The sequence below is a fragment of the Pleurodeles waltl genome, chromosome 10, assembly GCF_031143425.1.
Source record: "Pleurodeles waltl isolate 20211129_DDA chromosome 10, aPleWal1.hap1.20221129, whole genome shotgun sequence".
Taxonomy (NCBI): Eukaryota; Metazoa; Chordata; class Amphibia; order Caudata; family Salamandridae; genus Pleurodeles; species Pleurodeles waltl.
The window spans coordinates 238,458,377-238,483,858 of NC_090449.1; the positions used below are offsets into that span (position 1 = coordinate 238,458,377).

The 25,482-nt window shown below is 46.2% G+C and overlaps 1 protein-coding gene across 1 annotated transcript in view; it reads right to left on the minus strand.

The window, feature by feature from the left end:
• Positions 1–25,482, minus strand: part of PDILT (protein disulfide isomerase like, testis expressed) — a 191,105-nt gene that overhangs the window by 69,151 nt on the left and 96,472 nt on the right. The gene's annotated exons all lie outside the window — the stretch shown is intronic.

Genomic DNA, 25,482 nt, shown 5'->3' on the forward strand with positions numbered 1-25,482 from the left:
ATATTAAAAGTGACAGTTGTCCCGCCCCAGAAATGACGTCATATCCGGTGGCTGGGACTTCCGGTGTCCCAGAAAGCCCTCCCCGGAAGTGTCGTGCATGGGGGTGTCACGTGGTTTGTGAACACGTGGTGTCACGTGTTAGCCCTGTGTCTGGGTCCTAGCTCCTGGGTTTTGGCCTATGAGCTGTGTAAAAAAGTATGACTTAGTGTTGTGCAAGTGGTTTCAGAGCCTGAGAGGGACAGGTCTGGACATGTCAGACATTCATGCCCAAGTGCCAGTTAGGGGGCCTCTGCACAGGGCTGCAAAGTGGGCGGTCTGGTCAAACCTCCACACTGTTGGCTAATCCAAAAAATAAATAAAGTGGGAATGGTCAAATGCTGCTTATGTTAGAGCCAGCCTATCAATGTAGAGAGGTAAATCTAAAACAGAGGTGGGCCTGCATTCTTTCATGGGTTCCCAGATGGTTTAAATTAGAAACTGACCCTGTAATTAAAAGTTTGAAACACCCCAGAGGTTGTTGTGGCATGGCTAATCTAAAACAGAGATGTGCCTGCATTCTTTCAGGGGGTCACAGATGGTTTAAATTAGAAAACTGACCATGTAATTAAAAGTTTGAAACACCCCAGAGTTTGTTGTGACATGGCTAATCTAAAACAGATATGTGCCTGCATTCTTTCAGGGGGTCCCAGAACTGACCCAGTAATTAAAAGTTTGAAACACAACAGAGGTTGAGGGGCATGGCTGATCTAAAACAGAGATGGGCCTACATTCTTTCCAGGGGTGACAGAGGTGGGGTTAAATTAGAAACTGACCCTGTAATTAAAAGTTTGAAACACAACAGAGGTTGTTGTGGCATGGCTAATCTAAAACAGATATGTGCCTGCATTCTTTCAGGGGGTCCCAGAACTGACCCTGTAATTAAAAGTTTGAAACACAACAGAGGTTGTTGTGGCATGGCTAATCTAAAACAGAGATGGGCTTACATTCTTTCCAGGGGTGACAGAGGTGGGGTTAAATTAGAAAACAGACCCAGTAATTAAAAGTTGAAACACAACAAAGGACAAGTATTGCTAACCTATAACAGATACCTATTTTCAAGTCCCACCAATCACAGAGCCCAGGCATAATTACCACTGTGATCCTAGTATAAGAACCCCCCCAACTTCACAGGCCTCTTTTTTTCTGAACTACATACTGACATTTGTGGCACGCAGGGCTGTATCAGGACATCATGGCTGGAAACATGAAGGGCAGAGCTCAGACTGGTGATGCTGAACATCTTCTACTTAAGGTCTGTAACAGTGTGGTGTGTGTATGTGTTTTACTAAAGTTTAACAATGACATTAGCACCAACCTGTTTAACTATACATAGAGATGTAAAATGCCTGCTTTTAAAAAATAAATAAAAAATAAAAATGTAAAAGCTATTAGTGTATTTTTGAGATACTGTAATTACTTTGTGGGGTGATTTTGTTTAAATGGTACTAGTAGGGTCTTGTGCTATGTATTTGTCTGTATTTTTATGGGGGCGCAATTATTTTGGGGATTGTATTGGTACTGCTTGATTTGTACCTGCTGGTTCTGGGGTTGTGTATCTGTAGGTATTTTTTAAAGTCTGCACTTGTTTTGTGGGATGGTGTTCTTTTAATGTGTACTTGTGGGGGTTATGTGCTATGCATAGGCATGTATTTCAGCGCGAGCGCACTTGCAGTGTGGGGTGTATTGGGACTGCTTAATATGTACATGGTGGTTCTGGGGCTATGTATGGACATGTATTTTTGAGGGTATGCACTTATTTTGGGGGCTGATGGCCATGCTTAATTTGTACTTATGGGTTCTGGGGTTATGCATTTGTATGTAGTTTTGAAGGGCGGCACTTGTTTTGTGGAGTGGTGCCATGGTTTAAATTGTACTTGAAGTTTCAGGGGCTGTGTATCTGTAGGTATTTTTTAAAGTCTGCACATGTTATGTGGGGCTGGGGTGTTTAATTGGTACTATTGGGGGTAATGTGCGTTGTATAGGCATGTATTCCAGCGCAAGCGCACTTGCGATGTGGGGCGTTTTTGGACTGTTTGATATGTACATGTTGGTTCTGGGACTATGTAGGGACATGTATTTTTAAAGTCTGCACTTATTATGTGTGATGGTCTTGTTTAAGTGTTTACTTGTGGGGTCATGTGCTATGTATATGGTGGGGCTGTGTTTAATTTGTAAAGGTCTGCTGTGGGGAGTAGTATGTATATTTTTTTCCTTAAGTGCATTTTATTTTAAGGCCATAGTAATATGGGGCCACACATTTAATTCTGGCAGGCGTTTGTTTAAATGGCCTGCTCTAGGGTGCCCTGATATTAATTTTAGAGCGCCGCTCACCATGATGTGGAGAGCGGCGTTCTAAAATTAGTAAATGGGCACCCCAGAGCTCGGGAATGCTCTGGGGAGCCCCATTATTAACATTTCAGCGCGGTTTTCAGAGCCCCCGGGGGGACTCTGAAAACCGCTCTGAAATGCTGATAATAGGTCTAACCAGAGCGCGGGAATGCTCTGGGGAGACCTATTATCAACTTTACAGCGTGGTTTTCAGAGTCCCCCGGGGGGCTCTGAAAACCGCGCTGCGATGCTAATAATAGGTCTCCCCAGAGCTCGGGAATGCTCTGGGGAGACCTATTATCAATTTTACAGCGCTGTTTTCAGAGCCCCGGGGGGACTCTGAAAACCGCTCTGAAATGCTGATAATAGGTCTAACCAGAGCGCGGGAATGCTCTGGGGAGACCTATTATCAACTTTACAGCGTGGTTTTCAGAGTCCCCCGGGGGGCTCTGAAAACCGCGTTGCGATGCTAATAATAGGTCTCCCCAGAGCTCGGGAATGCTCTGGGGAGACCTATTATCAATTTTACAGCGCTGTTTTCAGAGCCCCGCAGGGGCTCTGAAAACCGCTCTGAAATGCTGAAAATAGGTCTCCCCAGAGCGCGGGAATGCTCTGGGGAGCCCCACGATCAACTTTTCAGCGCGGTTTTCAGAGTCCCTCAGGGGCTCTGAAAACCGATCTGAAAAGTCGATAGTAGGGCTCCGGACGGCTGTAGCCGCCCGGTGCCCGCGTGTTTTGGGAGTTTTTGAGGCGGTTCTCAGAAGTCGCTGGGGAATACCCCAGCGGCTTCTGAGAATCGCCTTGAAGGTTTAATTACTGAGAATGCCGCATGTGTTTCAGCGGCATTCTCTTTAATTAAACCTTCTTCCGACCGGCTCACCGAGGCCACGGGGAGCTCCCGTGGCCTTGTTGAGTCGGTGCTAGCCGCCGTAGTGCGGCGTTTGTTTTTTTTAAAAAATAATAAAAACAAAAGGAGTAATGGCGCGTGGCCAGGGCTTGTGGGGCCCTGACCTCGCGCGCTAGGGCCCTAGGGCCCATACACATATAAAAAATAAATAGCGTTTTGGGGGCCTTGGGATTGGGGCCCCCAAGGCCCCATAGGGCAGCATTTAAAAAAAAAAAAAAAAAAAAAAAATAAGGCCTTGGGGGTAATGAGGGCCCTGAGCACAGGGCTCAGAGACCCCCAGGCCGCCATGTGGCAGCCTTTTAAAAAAAAAAAAATATATATATATATATATATATATTTATTTATTTATATATATATATATATATATGTGTGTGTTTGTGTGGCACGTGTGGACAGGGGTTTAGGGGCCTACAAGGTCGTTTTTTTTAAAAGCATATAAATAAAAAAAAATATTGAAATAAATTAAAATAATAATGATTAAAAAATAACTATCCCTGCTAAAAGCTTTTCAGACCCCTCAAGTACCCCAGCCCACTCACCTTAGTTCAGGATGGCATTGGATCTGATTTTGTTGCCTTGAAAAAACCCAGGACCTCACACATGTTGCATCCACATCCGGCCATTTTCTTTTTCTTTTAAAACAAAGACTGTGTGGTGTTGGAATTGGCTCAGCTAGGAGTTTAGACTGAGCTCCGCCCCCACACATGGTTCACAGCCTTGTTCAGCTAAGGTGAAAACCAGGCCTGGATCCTAGGATCCACTTTCCAGTCTATGTCTTATAGAGACAGTCCTAGAGGTAGTATTATGCAAGAGCGCCACCATGTGGAATTTGTTTATTAAACCGTGTATAGTTTTTGAGAAAAGTTTTACAGTTGTCAATATGTATTTATACTTACAGAACATAGGGATTCAACAATTTGAATCTTGACATATATATATTTTGTAATTTTTTTTTTTTTTTTATTTTTTTTTTTTAATTTATTTGTTTTAATTATTATTATTATTTTTTTTTTTTTAGTCCAACCCATGTTGTGCTTTTATGAAGGGTTCGGACGTAGAAGATGAATTGTGGTATGTTTAAAGGCAAATCTGTCTCTCTTGTACACAGGACTGTCAAGAGTCTGGGGAACCCCCTGTGCAAATGGAGACCGTGCAGCAAGGTGAGTTACAGGCCCTTGGTCGTTCTGAACGACGTTGTCAGGAATGTTATTTTTATTTTACTGCTAATGGGAACCCATGTGCTTGCATAGGTTATGATGCTGAACTCAGGTGCGCGCTTGCCTCTCTCCAACAAATCCTTCATGTTCAAGATGGGTCAAACACCTTGTCACAGGCTAACGTTACTGCAGGTAAATATTAGGGTTCTTTTTGTAACCCTCTCTGAAAACCTAACAAGCCCTACAATCAGACCTATATTTGGTCATCATAGTGAGTTCGTATAGTCTATGTATTATCTTGTATGTGTAACATTATTTTTTATGTTTTTTATCCCGAGGGGTCCCTGTGGATGAAGCGATCCGGAATTTGGATGCAAAGCTTAAAAGCCAGCCCCGCAAAAGGAAGTCCCCTGGTTCTAAGGACGGCCCGCCCATTAAGAAGGGCCCCTCAAACCGGAAAAACCATGGTGAGTTTAAGAAAATGTAGAGTTTGGTGTATACAGTGCAGCGTGTGTCTAAACGTCTTTCCGACCCATAGGTATAGCCGCTCTAACTAGCCCTAATCTATATTTTGCTATCTTTACGTCCTAGAATCATCACACCAGAGCTCCGGAGACGCCTGCCCTCAGCCTAAGCCGCGGATGTCATCTTTAAAGGTCTACACTGGGACGGTTCAAAACCCCACAAAGTCATCGGTACTCGTGAGCCAACCCGAGCACCGAGACCCACCTTGCAACATCTCCACATCCGTCGCTCCTGGACCAGGTACAACTCATAACGACACCACATCATCCATCATAAAGGGAATACCTAGTACAGCGGGCACTTCTGCAACAACTATCCCGGGTTTGGGGTGTGACCATCCGGACATTATCGTTCTTACAACACCAAGCGCCCAACTGATTGCACCTTGTGAAGCCTCTGGAGGGTCCCCAAAACAGTGCAGCAACCCTAAAATAAATCGGCTGTCCTTAAAGAATCGTAGGAAGAAGTTCCAGAACCCTGAGCAACAATCTGGGCCTCTAGACCTGTCTTTTAAAAATTTTGTTAAGGTACAACCGGCTCCCCCTAGGGCCCAGAGTTCTAATACCGGCGTGTCTGGCCTCGACCTAACCTCTCCAGGGTGTACAACTATCCCCGCTGTGTTATGTGACCCCTCCATGGAAAATGATCACCCTGCAGAGGATCCCTATTCCCACTGTATAGAGCTTCTTAAGGCTCTAGCTGGTACTACCCAAAGTTCTGAAGCCCCGGCATCCCCATGTCTGATGTCCCCCGATACACCCCCGGGGGCATACGACCCCACCAGTCCTGCGCCAAGTGCCCGTGCGCAATGGTCTTCACCATCATCATCAATATACCCCGACAGCAGTATAGGGTGTAGCGGAACGCAAAATCAGAGTTTTGGAACACCCTCGAGCGATGATCAGGGCTCTCAAACTCCTGGATGTTCACACTGGAATCCTGTTTTTACGTCCCGCTCTGATCCCTCAGCTGTGATTGGGGGTGATAACAACGGCCGCTGTCCTATAACTGGGGATGCTCAGGGAGTTGGCAATCACCCCTCTAGTGTCACAAGTACTGGCCTTGAAACAAACCTTTCAAGCCGGGCTAGAGTTCTAGACAACTACGTTAAAGAAATCCATCATTCGTTCAGACAGTTAAAATGCCAACTCCGTCTAAAAACTTTAAAACTATGTAAGAACGACGGTAATAGAGGGGCATCCAGAGCTAGCATAAAGGCTTTAAAACAGCTGATGGCTCGGTGTAGAAACACAATGGCCCAAACTTGCGCTTCAACAATTGTGGCCATGGGTAACATCCCGTCATGACTAGGTGAGCGTACATACCCGGGGAATGTTAGAACTACATTTACCAGTACAGGGGGCCATAGGTCTAAATATGAAAAGAAGCCCCAGCACCTGCTTAGTAGAGCTCTAAGAGTTTTACGAGCGCTCAATAGTCAGAGGTCATGTCAACCCCCAAGCCCTGCACCCATAAGACCTCAAAATATAGAGTTAGGAGGTGCTGTTGGTCTTTACAGGCCGTCTGGGGGTGGCGGTCCGAGCCGTCTCAGCCTTAAGCAGTCTGGAGGAGCCCCGTCCGAAGTCGGTGTAGTGTCAGTGTCACCATTTGTAAACAAGCCAGACATTGTTCAGATCGGCGGGGGTCGTTTACCAAAAACCAGATGGGCCCATAAGAAGCCAGAGTGGCTTGGTAGCTCTAGAAAACGCAAGCTGGTAATAAAAAAGTTAAAGAAAGCCAGACTCTGCGTTACCAGAAGGTCTAAAAACACACCTACATCTAACCACACCCCTGGGAGCTCTCCAACAACCAGTAATTCTCAAACTGAGGCTTCAGAACCAGTTTTTATGGAAAGTGTGAGACGGTATAGTCGTGTTGTAGAGCGGTTTAACGCTACAGAACACTATGAGGAGTTTAGGTTCGTTAACCTAGATCGCCTACACTCCTCAGATCATGGCATCATAGCTATACATCAGGCTGTGCAAACGCTGATCGAACGATTGTTACACGATGTGGGTCCTAATGATTTCTTTCAGATGCGTTTTCAGGGACAGGGTCTCAATAGTCCCCTGTTCACCAGACGGTCATCTCGGGATGTGTTTGACGCTGTAACGTTTTTAGAAAACCTATCTAAACTTTTACAGAGCAAGGCTGAATTACTGGCGTACGGGTCCTTTAGAATCATCTCCCTCGTTGTTAGGGGGCGCGAGGGGGGTGCTTCCAGAGCCTTAAAGAGCGTTATGTACAGTAAAATCATTGACAAGAAATCACGATGGTTGCTCGATTTTAATACCGGAGCTACCAACATGTGTCTGGCCGCAAGCATTGCAGGCTTATTGATGGACCGCTCTACCCCAGACGCCGTCATTATGGCGATGGCTGTAGCAGCACATGAGGCGCTTCAGATACCGACTGACAAAATGGTCGGTTTTGGGGATCTGGGACTTTTTGAGAATCACTTCGCCGTGACGGTTAAAGTTCTATACCATGCAGGTTCTTGGAAGTACTTCACTACCAATGAAGGTGTGAAAAACAAGACCGTGTATGTGCTACACCATGAAAACCACTTTTACGGTGTCTTGAACCTGAAGGGTTTTCTAGGCGCCAAGTATGTGTGTGAGCATTGCGATCACATATACAACAACCGGACCAAACACCAGTGTGAATTACACTGTAAAATGTGTCAGAGGGACGGTTGTGTCAATGACAATGCTCTGAAAGTGAACTGTCCAACGTGCAAGCTGTTTTGTCGGTCGCAAGACTGCTTAAACACGCACATAGGCCTCGCCCAATGTGTTCTTAAAGCCGACTGTGGGACTTGCGGCCGTTATAAACCTGTCGATCACAAATGTGAAGGTATGCAGTGCCCTAGGTGTACAGCTCCTTTTATAGCCGGAACAACCCATGAGTGTTACATGCTCAGAAGTCACTACCAGAAAAAAACAGAAGACTATATCGTATTTGACATAGAGTGTACGCAAGAGACGGGGGTGCACCAACCAAACTATATTTACGCCCACCATCTAACCGGTGATGGGAGCTGGGAGTTTGAAGGTCGGGCTTGCGTGAATGATTTCCTCCTCACATTTATGCAACCCCGATACCAGGATTATACATTTCTGGCTCACAACTCCAAAGCATATGATTCTTTTTTCATTATCAGGGACCTGATACATGAAAAGCTTCCCGTTAGTCTCATAACCCAAGGTTCCAAACTAATGCTGCTTAAGGTTGTGCCTTTTGACATTAGGTTCATAGACACCTTGAATTTTCTGCCCATGAAGTTGAGCAAACTGCCAAAAGCCTTTGGGTTTGAAGGCTGTAAAGGTTATTTCCCACACTTTTTTAACACATGGGCTAATCAGAATTACTTCGGGCCTATGCCTCCGCCCGACAGTTATGGTTGCGATTATATGATGCCCTCTGAAAAAGAGAGTTTTCTACAGTGGTACGATGAAAACCGTGAAAAACGGTTTCATTTCCAAACTGAATTGAGAGCATACTGTCAGGCGGACGTTATGATATTGCGAAAAGCATGCAACCTATTCAGAGATGTTGTGGTGGCGATGACGAAGCGGGTCGTGTTTATTGAAACAGATCCGTGCGAGCGTGAAAAAAAAATAACTGTATACCTGGACCCATTTCAAAACATTACTCTGGCTTCAATGTGCATGTCTATTTATAAACACATGTTTTTAAGGTCTGAAACTATCGCCTTAATACCACCTGACCTCTATAACGGCAAGCAGAAACGTTACTCCACACCTTCTATTCAGTGGCTCATGTACGTCTCTGCGAATGAGAGCATCTTCATTCAGCACGCTTTGCAGGGCGGCGAATACCGTCTAGGCCGCTACTATCTAGACGGGTATGCATTAATTAACGGTGTTCCAACGGCCTTTGAGTTCAACGGGTGTTTTTACCATGGTTGCCCTCAGTGTTACAAACCCCATGAATTTAATAGACTGCAGGGCACCACGTTTGAACATCTGTACCGCCGGACTCTGGCAAAGGCGCAGTATATTGAGAGTTGTGGGTTTGTTCTGAGAACTCTCTGGGAACATGATTGGGTAACTGAGCTATCGAAAGATGGCGCACTGAGCACTTTTATTAAGAGCCAGCAGCTACCTTCACCGCTGGAGCCCCGTGACGCCTTATTCGGCGGCCGTACAAACGCCATTCAATTGTACCGTGTAGCTGGCCCTGGTGAGAAAATACATTACTACGACTTCACTAGTCTGTATCCATTTGTGAACAAGGTGAAGTTGTACCCTGTGGGCCACCCTACAATTGTATACAGGAACTTTAAACCTCTCAAAGAGTACTTTGGAATCATTAAGTGTCAGATTCACCCTCCGCGGAAACTTTACTTTCCGGTGCTCCCTTATAGAGTCGACGGTAAGCTAATGTTCCCCCTATGCCGTACCTGCGCTGAAAGTAAACAGCTTAGCGAATGTCGGCATAGTGATGAGCAGAGGCTGCTGGAAGGGACGTGGTGTACCATTGAGGTGCAGGCGGCCCTAGAGAAAGGGTATCGGCTTGGTAAAATCCTGGAAGTCTGGCACTTTCCAAATACAACAACACAGCTCTTTTCTGAGTACATAAACTTGTTTCTTAGAGACAAGCAGGAGGCCTCGGGGTATCCAGAATGGTGTGTCGATGAGCCCTCAAAGAAAAAGTATATCGCTGATTACAAAGCTCGCGAGGGTATTAAACTGAGACCTGCGTTCATTAAGGTTAACCCCGCCCGCCGGCAGTTAGCTAAGCTCTGTCTCAACTCCTTGTGGGGAAAGTTCGCACAGCGGACCAATTTGTCAAACACATCCATCGTCACAGATCCGGATGAGCTTTTTAAGTACATATTCACACCTGTTTATGACGTATCCAGTTGTGAATTTATTGACGACGAGACGGCCGTTCTATGCTGGAAATACGCCAAAGAGTACCCCACAACGTGTAACAATATAAACATCTTTATAGCATGCTTCACAACCGCTCACGCCAGGTTAGAGCTTTACAGGTTGTTGGACCAGCTTCAGGAACGGTGTTTGTACCATGACACTGACTCTGTTATCTTTGTGAGTAAAGAGGGTGATGAAGATCCTCCGCTGGGTGATTATCTAGGGGATTTGACCAGCGAGCTCGAAAAGGGGGAGTATATACAGGAATTTACCTCATCAGGCCCTAAGACGTACAGTTATAAGACCTCAAGCAACAAGGTTTGCATGAAAGTCAAAGGTATCACTTTAAACGTCAACAATACGATTAAAATAAACTTTGACAGTCTGAAGGGCCTGGTGCACGAATACTCTGCATCGAGCGATCACAAAAATAGCAAAGCCATTGTTGTAAACCATCCGAGCATAGTCAGGTCCAAGAAAAAATGGGAAATTACAACACAGCCTATGTTTAAAACCTTAAGAGTAGTGTTTGACAAACGGGTCCTCACAACGGACTACAAAACACTGCCTTACGGTTACTAAAAGCCATTAGAGGTTTGAACATCGCCCAGATATGGACACCAGACTGCAGCACCCATTCTCCTGCGTTTTAGCGGGGCCCTCCAATAGCGGTAAAAGTTTATTTATAAAGAAACTGTTAGAAAACGCTCCCGGTGTTTTATCTCAGACCCCTAACAACATCGTGTGGCTTTATTCATGCTGGCAGGATCTTTACACTGAGCTCACCCTAAAATTTCCCCACATTCGATTTATAGAGGGTATCCCCGATAATCTCAACGACGATGACTTGCTACCAAAACACCTTGTAAACATGGTCGTGGTGGATGACCTCATGCGTGAAGGAGGGGACCACCCCGAGCTTGAGCGGGCTTTTACGCAATATTCACACCACCGCAATCTGAGCATATGCTATATAGTGCAGAACCTGTTTTACAAGGGCAAGAGCAGCCGGTCCATAACTCTCAACGCCTCATACCTGGTCTTATTTAAAAACCCTAGAGACAAACTTCAAATCTCAATTATAGCTAAACAAATGTACCCCGGCAACACCCAGTTTTTCATGGATGCCTTTAACGATGCTACAGCAAAACCCCACGGCTACTTACTGGTGGATTTGAAACCCAACACTTTTGAAGACTACAGACTACGATCCGGCATAATACCCCCGGACTTCCCAGTCGCCTACACACCTAAAACAGTGTCCAAAAACTATAAAAAGAACAAGTAAAAAGCTGCTTATAACATTTACACTCTAAACCTTGTAATATAAGGTCCCCACAATGTCTGCGCGGTTACGACGTAATTTAGGACTTCTAAAAATGTTGATCACGGCCAGCCCCGCGAGAAGAAAAGCCATCCTCTGCGCTGCCACGGATGATTTAGTGGCCGCCATTTCAGAAATAGCCCTAAACACCCTAAAAGGTAATGTCCCTATATCAACGCGCCAGTTCCGGGTTCTGAAGAAGAAACGCCACATTATTAAGAAGCTCAGCAATAAGAGGGCTTCACTCCTTTCCAAAAGAAAACTGTTCAAACAGTCAGGAGGCTTTATAGGGTCGTTGTTAGGTATAGCTATACCCCTAATCACAGGGCTACTGTCGCGATCCTGATGGAGCACGCCCACAAAATGTACCTCATGCCCCGGCAACAGGTGGAACATCTGTCCCCTTCTAACACGGACGTCTGGGACATACGCAAAAACGAAACACATCGTCTCGATGCGGAAATCAAAGCCATTTTGAACCGGACTGATTTAAAACCCCACGACAAGGCAGGGCTTTACTCAGGAGCCCTTCAAAACTTTCTACAATACTACAAGCAACTCACCTCTGAAAAAACCAAACTGACGCTGTACACCCCAGATGCTGAACAGCCGCCTGGACCCTCTACGCAGGCTCATGACATAGGTCCCACACCCACAACTGATGCCTTTGTCTTAGACCTTTTAAAAAATATCAGTCAGAAATATAGAGGGGCTGCGCAAATGTTACTCAGTAAAATGAGTACTACTAAAGATTTGACCACTTGGAACGCCCGGGGTGAATTCGTTTACAAAGGGCAGCCGGTTGCTGGTTCCCATATGTATGATCTGGTCCGGGGTCTCACACACGGTAAAACCCTAACAACACGAGAAGCTCCTAGAGGCTGGGAACAGTTCCTAAATGCAGCTGCGGAACTCAACATTCCCTCCACGATCATCGGAAATGCCGAGAATCGCCGTAAGCTTGAAAGTTTAAAAGACCCGGCCCCCGCTATTTTTACAAGGAGCCCCGCTATATCGACATCGCCTTTCTTTCCACAACTAACACCCGCTCGGGACCGTGCTGATCTTCCTATGGGGCCTAAAAAGAGACTATTCAAAATGAACACATGGCTACCGATCTAATTTTGCACACATGTACAGTTTTTTTGTTAAAAGTTTTTACGGTTCGAAAAAATGTGCTTCATTTTATATGTTTAACCATGTAAATGTTCGTGTTGAAACATGCTTGTAATAAACACTTTTAAATTTTCAGCCGGAGTATGCCATCTTTTTATTTATGAATGGTTTGAAAATGTACACAGTACGGATTAAAAAAAAAATGCCTAGGATGAAAGCTTGTTTAAGATGCTTTTTTATTTTAGACACTCACAAGTACAAATAACAGCTTTACAAGACCTTACACTTTTGACAGAGACCCGAGTCTGTTTTAACAACGTGTGACATTGTCCTGTAGTTTTCATTCACATATTTCATAACAACATCATCGTTGTTTACTAAATCATCTGAGTATAGATTTAAAAAATTTCTAAACGTTATACCTTCAGACATTTTACTAATAAAGTATATACAATGTTCCCCACATGTGATGGCCATAGGATCCTGTACCCGTAGTTTATTATACACAACAGTGGGTGATGCTTTTTTTACATATTTGAATATCGGCTTTGTATAAATACTATGCTTAGGGAATTCAGCTAAACTATCAAACACTATAACCTTGTCCACATCCAGAAACAGTGCCGCCCAATGTGCCCCACCCTTGTAATGGGGATCGGTGTTAAAGACGAGGGTACGTGGCCTTTCCGGACCTATCTTTTCAGGTAGTCCATCGCTAGGGTATACCCCTAGAAAGTATTTCTTAGCATATTTATGTCTACTTAAGAAGTCACGTATCTCAGTAGTGTCCATTTTATATATTTTTTTAAAAAATAAAAAAAAAAATTTTTTAATTTTTATTTTACACTTTTTCAATGGTAGTCAAACATAAGCTGACGGGCGTGGTTGATCTGAATAACACTGTCGAATACAGAGAACACAACCATGTTCACATTGGCCGCCAGTGCCTGTGTAAAACGTATTTCCGCTTTTAGATTTCCGTTTTTGATCAGGTTGTAATGGTCGCCATCTTCCATGTCCGGCGTCAGGTCGAACGCAAACAGCGTGTAGCCTGCAGCATACCCTTCCCTTGAAACAACTACTCCTGAGTCCCGCAGCTGTTTCCCCGTTATCGAGACCAGTCCTAGATATTCCCGGACAAAATTTGATGTTCCAAAATTCGGCGTGAAAGGTTTTGCGGGGATCACAGCACCCTCGTGAACCAGAGCGGCATAGTTGATATCATAGTGTTTGAAGTTGAAAGGGTTTGAGTTGTAGGCGCCACTAAAAGCAGTGTTGTCCACAAACCCTATGATGATGAGTTTCGGTAACTGCCCCAGAAATAGATTCTGCTGCTGCGTTAATCGGGTTCGGGCGGGGATGCTGAATATCTTCAGAGCAACTCTTTCAATGGCATACTTGGCGTTCGATAATTGTAAAGCTTCAGCATGGGCCAGTCTGACACTTGGGGACACTTTCACTCTCTTTACAAACAGGCTCGCTGACAATATAACCAGTTTATACTGCTCTGCATCACCGCTGATGAGACAGAAAGAGTCCTTGTTACGATTGAGTTTGATCTTAAGATCAATACCGTTGACTAACAGTTTGTCTTGGAAGAAAAGGTCTGAATGTACGCGCCCCAGGAGGTCAAACTGCCTACTGCCGGCGACGAAGCTGGCTCTTTTTTTAAAACCCTCGTTGTCTCCGTCCAAAGCTGTGTTCTCCAAATGCGCTTCGGTATCTCGGTAGAAGAGCCCTGCTGAAAGATGTGTGTCCAGCGCATCACGACTATAATTTAGAATACTCTCTATGTAGGCCCTGTAGGCATACATGTTATCACTCTGTGTGACGAGGCGATCGCCTAGGTTAATGTCCACTTGATTAAACATTGTTGCGATGGGATAGGCTATAGGGGCCACTCTAGCATCATCCTCGATGTTGTCACCGTTCGCTTTGGTTATTTTACAGACGAGGTGCAGGAGAGTGTTGTTGAGATCAAGGTACATATCCGTGGACCCCGACACATAAAACTCTATCGGTGCAAGGGGTGTCAGAGCGGCCATCGGCGACACTTCCATGAAAAAACTGTTTTCAATGCTTGTCTGTGTGGGTTTGAGAGAAAACAGATCTAACTCAGATTTGGCGCATTCACCCGATGCACAGTGTACGAAGGCCATGGTCGATGTTTTAAAAAATATTCGCACTAGAACGAGTTCTCTTCTTCTTGGTTGATCTCTTCCGTCTTATGACTCTTCTTTTGTGAGGGCCTTTTGAAGTAGTCCGGCGCTTCTTATAGGGCCTTGGCGGCCCCCTACGCAGCGATGCCCTTCGCTTCCTTTTAACAAAACCATGCGCTTTATACAGCAACCCCGCTCCTTCTTGGGGCTGTCTATTCATGCGCTCTGCTACCGCAGACGTTACACTGCCCACAACGTCCTGGGCTATGTTTGTAGCTGCCGCTTTAACATGAGGTTTTGCAATTTCGAACCCTCTTCTCAAAAAGGGCATGGCACGTCTAAACATGCTCCGGAAGAAACCCCCCAATCCCGCCCCATACATAACCGGAGCCCCTTGAAAGTAGGGTTGGGGACCGCCATACCCGGCCTGAACTCTATAATAGTCCCTGTACATCGAGGGATCCCCGTAGGTTTTCATGGTGACCATTGCAGCTGTCTAATAGTCACCTTCGTGCCGTGGCCTTAAATGAAGCTTAACAATAACTTTCCCGTATTTAAAGGCGACCGGCTCCGACTGATCGTTGTACACCATGATGGTTATAGTGTCAAAATGGTTTTTAGAAATTGCAACATAGTCGAGTTTGTGATGTTGTATATTAACCATTGCGTTATTTTCACCCTGCACCGGGACCCACCTCAACAAAGGGGAATAACTATCCCCGACCCTCTGCGGCTCTACAATGTCGCTATAAACGTAGAGTGTATAAAAACCGCCTTTAATATCGGGGCATGTAGGGTCTGGATCCATCTGCCTTTGGTGATGCTGTACGGTCCCTAAAACCCTTTGTAATTTACCACTACATTTAAACACTGTACTGAACTCTGGGGCTTTAAGAACCACCTTTCTTCTAACGTGATCCAATACCAGATATATATTCGCATACGCTTCAGTGCTGGCTATAGACTTGTTGATGGCATCGACCACCGTTGCGACGGTAGGGTAATAGCCATGCGGGAAAGACAAGTTATAGGTCAGTGCATCCTGAGGTCGCTTTATATGAAATTTAACATCGGCCTTTGTAAAGGTATTCCAAGTTCTAGGGTACTGTATTTCCGTTAGTGCCACCTCCCACGGGCCTTTCAAATCCACTGGCTTTGCAAGTTTCACTGTATAACTCGAAATCTGATTGTCTGGGAACATGTCCTTCGAAGCGTTGGATGGCAGCGTGATATAAAAAGGGGAGTTCTCCATCATAGCGTTTACAGCTATACCTCACACACCGTGCAACGAGCTGGCCAGAACCCAACTGTTAAATTTCTCGGGCCACCCGCGCCATTTGACCAACGCCTGTCGCCGGGCTCCGCTCCCTTTTCTTTTCAGAACCTTTTCAACCCTGTACACCCTGTTCGGGTCGTAGGGCACCTCTTGTAACTCTTCTGTGTAAAAGACACCCGATACCTCTTCCCCAGCGTAGTCCTTTAACCTGTAAATATATACCCCTTCTTTAAACTGCACACTTTCCACTATGAATATCTCATCGCTGAATGTTTGCTGGTAGCCTTTGGTGAAGACACCCTTCAACTTTGAAACCCTGACATGAGCCCCTTCTTTTAAATCCGGTTTCTTGACCTTCTGTGTGAGACGCCCACCGTACACCGTTCTCCACACCGTTAACGAATTATCCCTTGTAACCTTAACAGGGGCCATTTTGATTGTCCGATGGTAGGTGGCGTTATAAACATCTATAAAAGCCTTTAGAACATCCACGTATCTGTAGGTGTTGTTGGCGGTGAAGTATCGCCACATCTTCGACTTTAAAGTACGGTTAAAACGCTCTACAACAGCGGCCTTTACCTCGGTGTGCGTTACAAAATGTTGAACAGCGTTCTGGTCTAATAATTTTTGGAAATGTTTGTTTAAAAATTCCTTTCCGGCGTCTGTTTGTAGTTTCTGGGGCACGCGCCCGCTAGCGAAGATGTCTTTAAAAGCAGCTGTAACGCTGGTACCACTTTTATCGTTTAACGCCTCTGCATATGCGTATTTGGACAAGACGTCTATGACGGTTAATATATACATGGCACCATCGTTATGTTGTGCCAGATCTTGAAGACTAATTATGTCGGCCTGCCACTGATAATCGAGCTGTGCGTTAACAACTGTGGACCGCCTCTTAAAGCGTCTCCTGACAGGTTTGTGTAGCGAATAAGCCTCTTCCCCAGCTAACCAAGTCTTCACACTGGCACGTTTTACAGATTCATTTTCAGCTCGAGCCCTTCTAAATAGAGCTTCGGAGCCTCCGAAACTTCCAACCCCCTGTTTATCGTAATAAAGCTTCCTTAAATCAGCATCCGTCATGCTGTCTCACATCAACACCCCGAAATGAAAGACACCTGTTTTGTGTAAGGTCATTTTATTAAACATAAAAAACATACATGTGCGGCTGGGGTATACAACCAGCGTGTATTTGACATTTTGTGCTACATAGCTTATAAATGTCAAAACCCGGATCCAATGTGGCCTTTTTTACAAACGTATACATAGTACAACATCCACTACACATGTTACTCAGAGCACGTTCCTTTACAAACCCTAAGCGACACAAACATTGATATTTTTATAGCTATACTCTCAATAGCTCTAGACATGACTTCCCGTTCCCCACGTCTATAACTCTGAACGCTCAGGATACTGATATAATTCAACAGTTCATACAGTTCTAGATAGGACAATGCAGAACCTTTATTTGTGAGATAATCTACAGTCATGTTCTCCAAAGCCTCATGCACCCCCGTCTCAGGTGAAAGTCTTAACTTGCGCTTGTGGTCTTTGTCCAAGGCCCAGCATTTAACAGATGCGTTTAGCCGGCCATTGATACACCACTTGGCGATACACTCATGGCAGTTACATTGCAACAAGGCAGAAGGTTCCGAAATGTTCAGACATCGCAGAGTCACAGGCTGTATTTCAGCTATTCTTTCTTTAACCAGCACAAAAATCAATCTCCCGATACAGATGTAGCCCGGTTGTAACTCATAGACATCTTGCACCTCGATACCCGGAATCCCCTCCTAAAAGTGAGTAAGTATGGAGCGTTAAGTAACATATTTATGGTCTACTTTTTTTTTTTTTTTTTAATTTATTTTTTATTTATTTCTTTATTTATTTATTTAAAACAGTTTTCGAGGGGCTAAAGACAACATTCTTCTGTTTTTATAATAAATGTCACACATTCGTCTTTCTATAACCCGTTCTACCATACGTTTGTCAAAGGGGGGACACATCCCGTGCATGCGGTCGAGTTTTGAGCATGGCTCTGCAGCGTATCGGATCTCAAGGACAGCCGCAGCCAAGACCTTCATCATGTCACAGTGGACACTTTTCTTCACAGCAGACAGCCCATACACAACCCTTAACAGCTTATATACCCGATAAGTGTCTATCCGGTTACAAACGTGACGAATTGTTCTTGCAGTGTATGCATCGTATAGACATTCGTGAGCCTCCTGTTGAGGGTCATTAATTTTATGCCCGTAGCAAAGGTCATAATAATCCCTTTTAACACAAGCGTTCACAACGGCAGCTGCAAAGCCTTTAACCGGCCATATGGTGTCACAGGGTACGCCCGGAGCTTCCTTTTCAAGATCGTGGCTAGTGTAGGTGCAAACACATTTCTTACGAGGCTCTTTGTTCTGGCTTGTAATACTTTCAGACTGTCTGGAACAGCATAAGCAGAAAAAATTTACGGTGTTAACCTTTGGAGCTGACCCTTCTAGAGGCTCTCTTTCTTCTGTTATGTTCTAGGGTTCAAACAGAAAGCACAAGACACATTATTAGTTAAAAGTATGACATTAGAGTATACAGGCATAAAAAAATAAAATAAAAAATGTCTTTACTAACCTCAGCATTCGCTTCACACTCAGAGGCTCCTCTGAAATCTTGGGAGTCGCAGAGGTCCATTGGGGCAGAAACAGCGCCTGAACTTACACCTGATGGTTGTAAAATAAAGGCCTCTGCCTCGGGGTCCTCCTGGAAGCCCATGTCTTCATAGATGGGCGAATTCGGGGGTGGTACACATTCTTCAACTTCAATGTCTACGACGTTAGATGCCCCGCTTAATCCATCTTTCGAGACATCGCTGTCACTGCCGGCCCCCTTAATAGGGGATATCAAGGGCGACACATCCTTGAGGTCAAGCTTTTCAAGCCGATGGCAAAGTTCCTCTTGAAAACCTGTAACATCGGTATCCCGGGTGTCTGGGACACCCTGTTGTGCATTCTCATCCATCGTACGCGGGGCGAGGGTCCGGTAATATCTACCAATAGTGTTCAGGGCCCCTGAGGAGACGGCTTTTCTGGCGATCGGATTGTATCTCTTCATAGCGCCTTGGCAAACTGATTCAGCCCTGGTTTGCGGTTTGACAGCCGGTTCTAACCAGCTCCTTATATGCAACATTTCAAAAAAAAAAAAAAAAAAAAAAAAAAAAGGGTGGCTCTACCAGCCAACAACACGTGTTCACAAACCACGTGACACCCCCATGCACGTCACTTCCGGGGAGGGCTTTCTGGGACACCGGAAGTCCCAGCCACCGGATATGACGTCATTTCCGGGGCGGGACAACTGTCACTTTTAATATGGTGATTAAAGGTATCCCTTCCTACTACTGGCGTGTGTCGAGATGAGCCCCAGGGCATAATTGAATAATAGCGAGCTGATATATGAGAGGAGGAAATGTTAAACAATAAAGGCAGATGGAAAGTGATACAAACAAAACAAACAACAAAAAGAAGATAATAAATACCTCAATTGGGCATAATGGAAGGACAAGGAACAGAGGGATAATGTATAGCCACCCAGAGGTGTTAGAAATTGGGTTTCTGGTTGGGTAACGTATACACCTAAACCAGGCAGAACCCACTACTCTAGTGAGGGTAAGGGAGCTACACACCCAAGATAACCCCTGCTCACCCACTTGGTAGCTTGGCCAAAGCAGTCAGGCTTATCCCAGAGGTCATGTGTAAAGCATCTGCGCAACACACTCACATCAGTGGCACAATAAATACACCACAAAGGAGACTTCACACTGAAACATATAAAAATAAATGTATCTTGTGCATAAAACGTAGACAAAGTGACCATATTCATAAACCATTGCGGTCACTATGCCAATCATGGGTCAGTACTCATTATTTTGGTTAGGTAAGAATAACATGTCAGACATCACAACATCAGTTCATAATGGCACAGCAGGTAGGCCATCACAATGGACTGATTAGATGGAGGCTTAGAGACGTAGGTGGCAGGTGTACATGATGCCTACTACAAATAATATGGTAATATGAGGGATTTCCTCAATATAACACGTCCCTGGGGCCTTGGCCAAGGAATCGCTCCATACTTGGGACTTAAGAATGCAGGGTACAGCAGAACACGGGCCTCCCCCCCGGTTTGTCCTTGGAGCAAAAGAAGAACATCGGGGGTGGGTGGAGGATTAGGCTTAGAAGGGCGAGGAAACCCTCATTGGGTCCCCGCGTGTAAGCTTCCATGAGAGGCAGTGCCAGCAAGCACTGGCACATCAGAAAAATGGTTGTAGTTCTCCACGGCACGCAGGGCACTCTCCTTGTTGAAGGGAAGATGGGAGAAAGGTACTGAGACTCCCTGGGGCACTGGGGAGGCCTGGGCAGGTGCCGGGAACACAGGGCTGCATGGGTCCGCTTCCCCTGCCCTGACCTGGGGCTTGACCAGCTGTTCATGGGGCCGCACTGAGTTGTCCTCAGCTTTCTGTATTGCGTGGTGCGGTGTCGTGGCACACCCTGCCTGGGGGTGTGAAGTACTTTCTGAGAAGCACTTCCTGGTTGAAAGGGCAGCCTGGTGGCTTTTCTTGCTGAGCATGCTACTCCCTGCCCTCGGGGTAATGAGATACATCAATTTTCCAGGTTAGAGCTGACGTCTTCCCCCTCACAGCCTGGTGACAACACAGCACGGACCGCGTGTTTCCATAGCTCCTTGTCTTCAGTACAGATGTGAACATCAGAGCCTTCAGGTTTCTCTGGCATGCTGATGATGGGACGGAGCGATGCCTAGTGCTTTCCACGTGCTGGGAGAAGTCACAGCGCTCACCATGCACTTAGAGGGAACTGGGGAACTGAGCCTGTAAAAGCGCTCCTCATGCACTATTCTTTGTAAGTGGGCAAGGAGCAGGAAAATAGTGCTCCTCCCACACTAGCTCCTTGAGAGGCACTCGAGGGGGGCACAACAGGAGCAGGCAGGCCAGCACACACAAGAAAGGGGCTAGAGTAGCATTCCCTTCTTGCAGTCCTTGGAGTGCCAATGTAGTCAGGAGCAGAGAGCAGCTGGCAGCAGGCAACACAACAGAGCAGCAGTAAAGTGGCAGTCCCTCCTACAGTCCAGCACACAGCAGCAATAGGCGAACACAGAAATGCAGTGCAGAGTGGCAGTCCCCTCTGGCAGCTCAGTGGTCCTCCTTCCTGACAGGGTGTCCTTGGCCCAAAAGTGCTTTAAAAATCGAGAGCCCCTGTACTTATATGCCAGGTGTCCAGGTTCTAGAAGTTGGGACAAGGTTCCAGCCAGATCTGACTTGTTCCAGGAATTTCTCTTCTCCCCTACTATGGCTCCAGACATCAGTAGGGGGTGTACAAGCCCTTTGTGAGAGGGCAGAACACAGCCTATTCAAGTGTTATGTGTGAAAGACCAGAAGTACATAGTTGAATGCAGATGTAACCCTGTCACACCTATCCCTCCCTGATGGATGGCTGGCTGAACAGTATGCACAAAGGGGAGCTGTCACCCTGCCCTAGACATGGATTGGGGTCCGGCTGTAAAGCACTAGAGGTATAAGCACAGAGAAATGCCCACTCTCTAAAAGTGGCATTTCTAAAATAGTAATGTAAAATCCACCTATACCTATAAACAGGATTTCTCACTACCATTCCAAACATACCAAGCATGCCCACATAATCCTTATAGATCAGAAATTACCACTTATATATATACAAGGGAATTCCCAATGCAAACCTAAGAGAGGAGCAGCACTCACAGCAGTAAAAACAAAATAGGCTGTTTGTCACTACTAGGACATGTAACACTCAAGAATATGGCCCTCATTACGACCTTGATCTGACTGCCGGATGGCCGCCAATGCAGCCGCACTCCCACTGCGGCCATCAAGAGATCCCCGCCGGCCCAGCGGGGATCTCGGCTGCAACACAGGAGCCGGCTCCAAATGGAGCCGGTGGTGTTGCGGCCGTGCGACGGGTGCAGTTGCACCCATCACGCTTTTCACTGTCTGCATAGCAGACAGTAAAAAGCTGCACGGGCCGTGGCAGGGGGCCCCTGCACTGCTCATGACAGTGGCCCCATGACTCCCCGTACCGCCAGCCTTTTCCTGGCGGTTCAACCGGCGGTAGGGGGACTCGTAATCCACTGGGCAGCGCTGCCCTGGGGGATTGAAACCGCCGGGACCAATGTGGCAGGAAAACGCCGGTCCTGGCGGTGCGGTCATAATACCCTGGATTTCACTGCCAGCCTGCTGGTGGTGAAATCCGCCACAACAACCCTGGTGGTCCAAGACCGCCAGGGTTGTAATGAGGGCCTCTATGTCCTACCTTTTACATACACATCACCCTGCCCATATGGCTATCTAGGGCCTACCTTAGGGCTGACTTAGGTGTAGTAAAAAGGAAGTTCAGTCCTTGGCAAGTAGTTTGACTTGCCAAGTCAGTGTAGCAGTAAACTGTCCATGCAGGCCCTGCAGCCTGAGACACGTTTGAAAGGCTACTTCAGTAGGTGGCGCCATCTGAGCTGAAGGCCCACTAGCAGCCTTTCATTTACAGGCCCTGGGTATATGGTATACCACTATACAAGGGTCTTACAGTTAAATTAAATAAAGTAAATGGGTGTAAACCAATTATACCAAGTTTTAGGTGAGAGAGCACATGCACTTTAGTACTCTTTAGCAGTGGTAAAGTGCCCAGAATCCTAAAGCCAACAAAAAGAGGGTCAGAAAAATAGGCGGAGACAGGCAAAAGGTTTGGGGATAATGCTAGAAGACATGCTGATCCTCGCCTTAACATATAACCACTACACAATGCAATGACTTAGGAAATGGAGGTAGCACTCAACAAAGGAGCCAGGAGTGGGATCATGCAGAGGCCACAAGTGATAAAAAGGGAAGTGGTGGATGCAATCCCCAGAAGGCACCCATCCCGGAGAGGGATAACGAGCACAAGTGCTGAGGCATCCTGCCGGAACTGCGGCCTAGAACACCACCTGGTGGAGAGGTGCCCAGCAGCGCGCGACGCATGCTAGGCATGTAATAATCAATAATGCAGAGGTTGTAATCGAGGGCTCAGAGATTATGGTCACAGAGCACCAACCAGAGTGCTCCAACAATTATCGGACAGTGAGAGGCCTGCCACATACAGAAGTGGTGACTGGTGGCCAGAAGAGAAATTGGCATAGGAAGACCCAGAAGAAGAAGCTATCTTCCTCATCTCATACACAGCTGCCAACAGCAAAGCTGTAAATCCCAAGCCTGCTGCCAGGTGACCATCATAAGCATGATGGTACCACCCCCATTGACACAGGGGGCCTCAGTGAATGTAATGACCCACCAGCAATACCTGATGCTAGAACCACACCCATCACTCAGCATGTCTTGTACCACAATATACGCGTATCGAGGTCCAGAACTGTTGGCCCTCGTGCAAACTATGGAAACTAATTTCCAACATGAAATTGCGAAGTAAGGGCACGTTTCCATGTGACTGAAGAAGGGGAAGACACACTGCTCTGGTGCCACACATTCGAAAGACCTGGGCCTTGTCTTCTTTGCCAAAGAAGTTCATGCTCCCAGAACTGCTCAAGGGTCTTAGCTGCAGAAAAGGGGCCAAGTCAAATTGCATAAACACAAAAGACAATGCACTGAGGCACAGACAAGTACAAATCCACCCATGTCAGCAGGTGGCGGCAGAGTGGAGAATTTAGAACAAATGGATGTGATTGAAAAAGTGTCCAACCCCACCCCATGCGTGTCACCACTTGTAATTACTGAAACACCTAAGCAACCAAGAGCCATCAGGCTTTGTATCAACATGAAACTACCAGACAAGGCAACCAAAAGGGAGCGCCACCTAACACCAACAATAGAAACATAATCACTGACCTCAATGGGGCAAATTCGTTTTCTAAATTATATCTGAATGCTGGATACCATCAGTTGGTGCTACATCGCGACAACAGGTACATTATTACATTTTCTATGCTCATACGCTGCGTGGCTACAAGAAACTCAACTTTGGGATATCAGCAGTGGTGGAAGTCTTCTAAAACGCAATAAGAAAGACTTTGACAGGGCTGGAAGAGGTACTAAATGTAAACAATATTTTAATCTTTTCATCCACTTAGATAGATCATAACAGATGCCTAAAGGCCACCCTGCAGTGACTGAGAGAAAGTGGCCTGACACTACACAAGGACAAATGTTCCTTCTTTCAGCTCCAGGACATCGAGAAAACGATGGCTAGAATGAGGAGTAAAATGTGCTTACCAGTGATGGATGGGAAGGTGAAAGAAACCATGCAGTTCTGCCAGGCCTGTCAGCTAGTACAGAACCCCTTCTGCAGTTGTTCCCATGGTGACTGAAAGGGTGCCCACAACGCCATGGGAAAGGGTGAGCATGGACTTTGGAAGCTTCCTGAATGGGAAGCTGACCATGGAGCTGGTCGATGACTGAACCAAGTACCCAGTGGTAGAGCTGCTGGCCACCGCTGCATTCACACACATCAATCCACTACTAGAAAAAAACCTTTGCAGCGGATGGAATCCGTGGCTCCATTAAGACAGCTAATGGGTCCCCCTTTCAGGGAGCAGAATTTGGAGACTATCTGTTGATTCTTGGGATCAAGCATCAGAAGATTACCCCATAATGGCCTCAAGCCAACAGCACAGTTGAAAGGTTCATGCGGACCTTGAACAAGGCACTCCATTTCGCAGTCGATTAAAATCATGACTGTGAGTCGGAGCTCCACCGTTTTCTCAGAGCATACTGCAGAAAATCCCACTGTACACCAAAGTGCACCCCAATGCACTTACTTCTCCAAAGACCAACCCAATATAGCATTTGTTCAGGCACCTGACAGTAGGAGACTGCGTTCAGGTAAGGGATCGTGAGTGTGGAAATCCCACCCCCCAAATAAGAGGGGATCGTGGGCCATGACAGCAATGAATGAAGCCATGATCACTGCTCAAAGGGGTCGTGAGGTCATCACAAGAAATGTATCATGGTTCAGACGCACCCAGGTGAGGACCGAAGAGAAACCATAGAGGGATAGGAGATGAACACCCAGGTCACGATGATGCCAGCTGGCCAACACGAGGTGGCCACTTCGGAAGTGTGCGAATAAACCCTCCAGCAGAGTCTACCCCTGGTCACCAGCGATGCCAGGCCCAGGGTAGAGAGAGAATAGGAGCCATGACCTTCCAGCGTGGGATGTGGTGCAGGTACGAACTGAGACCGATTCCAGCGCCCAGCCAGAGGCTCCATGACTTTGCATGTGAGCAGGTGAGGCTGACTCCAAGTAACTAATGGTCAATGGGATGTAGTGAGCCACCCGGGTTCACCTCAATGGAGTATGACGTAGGAATGTACCAGATTGGCCGGGCATGGCTGAGCTGATAAATAAAAGGGGACTGGCCGCTCTGGGCTGATTCCCGAATAGCAATGTATGTTTGGTCATTGAGGTTGCGCTGGGCGCGGCATACCTGCTTAGGCCCCATTCTGCACGCCGTTGTCACCCCTGCGCACTGTCCAGGTTATATAAAAATGTTTGCAGGAAAGGGTACATGGGGACATTTGCAATAATTCTATTTTTGCTTCTTTTCATATGGACAAAAAAATTATGTCCACTTTGAAAAATGTGAAGCATATAACTTAGGGCCTGATTTATGAAAAGTTAGCGCCGCCTTTGCATCTTTTTTTTACGCAAAAGCGGTGTAAACTTACAAAAT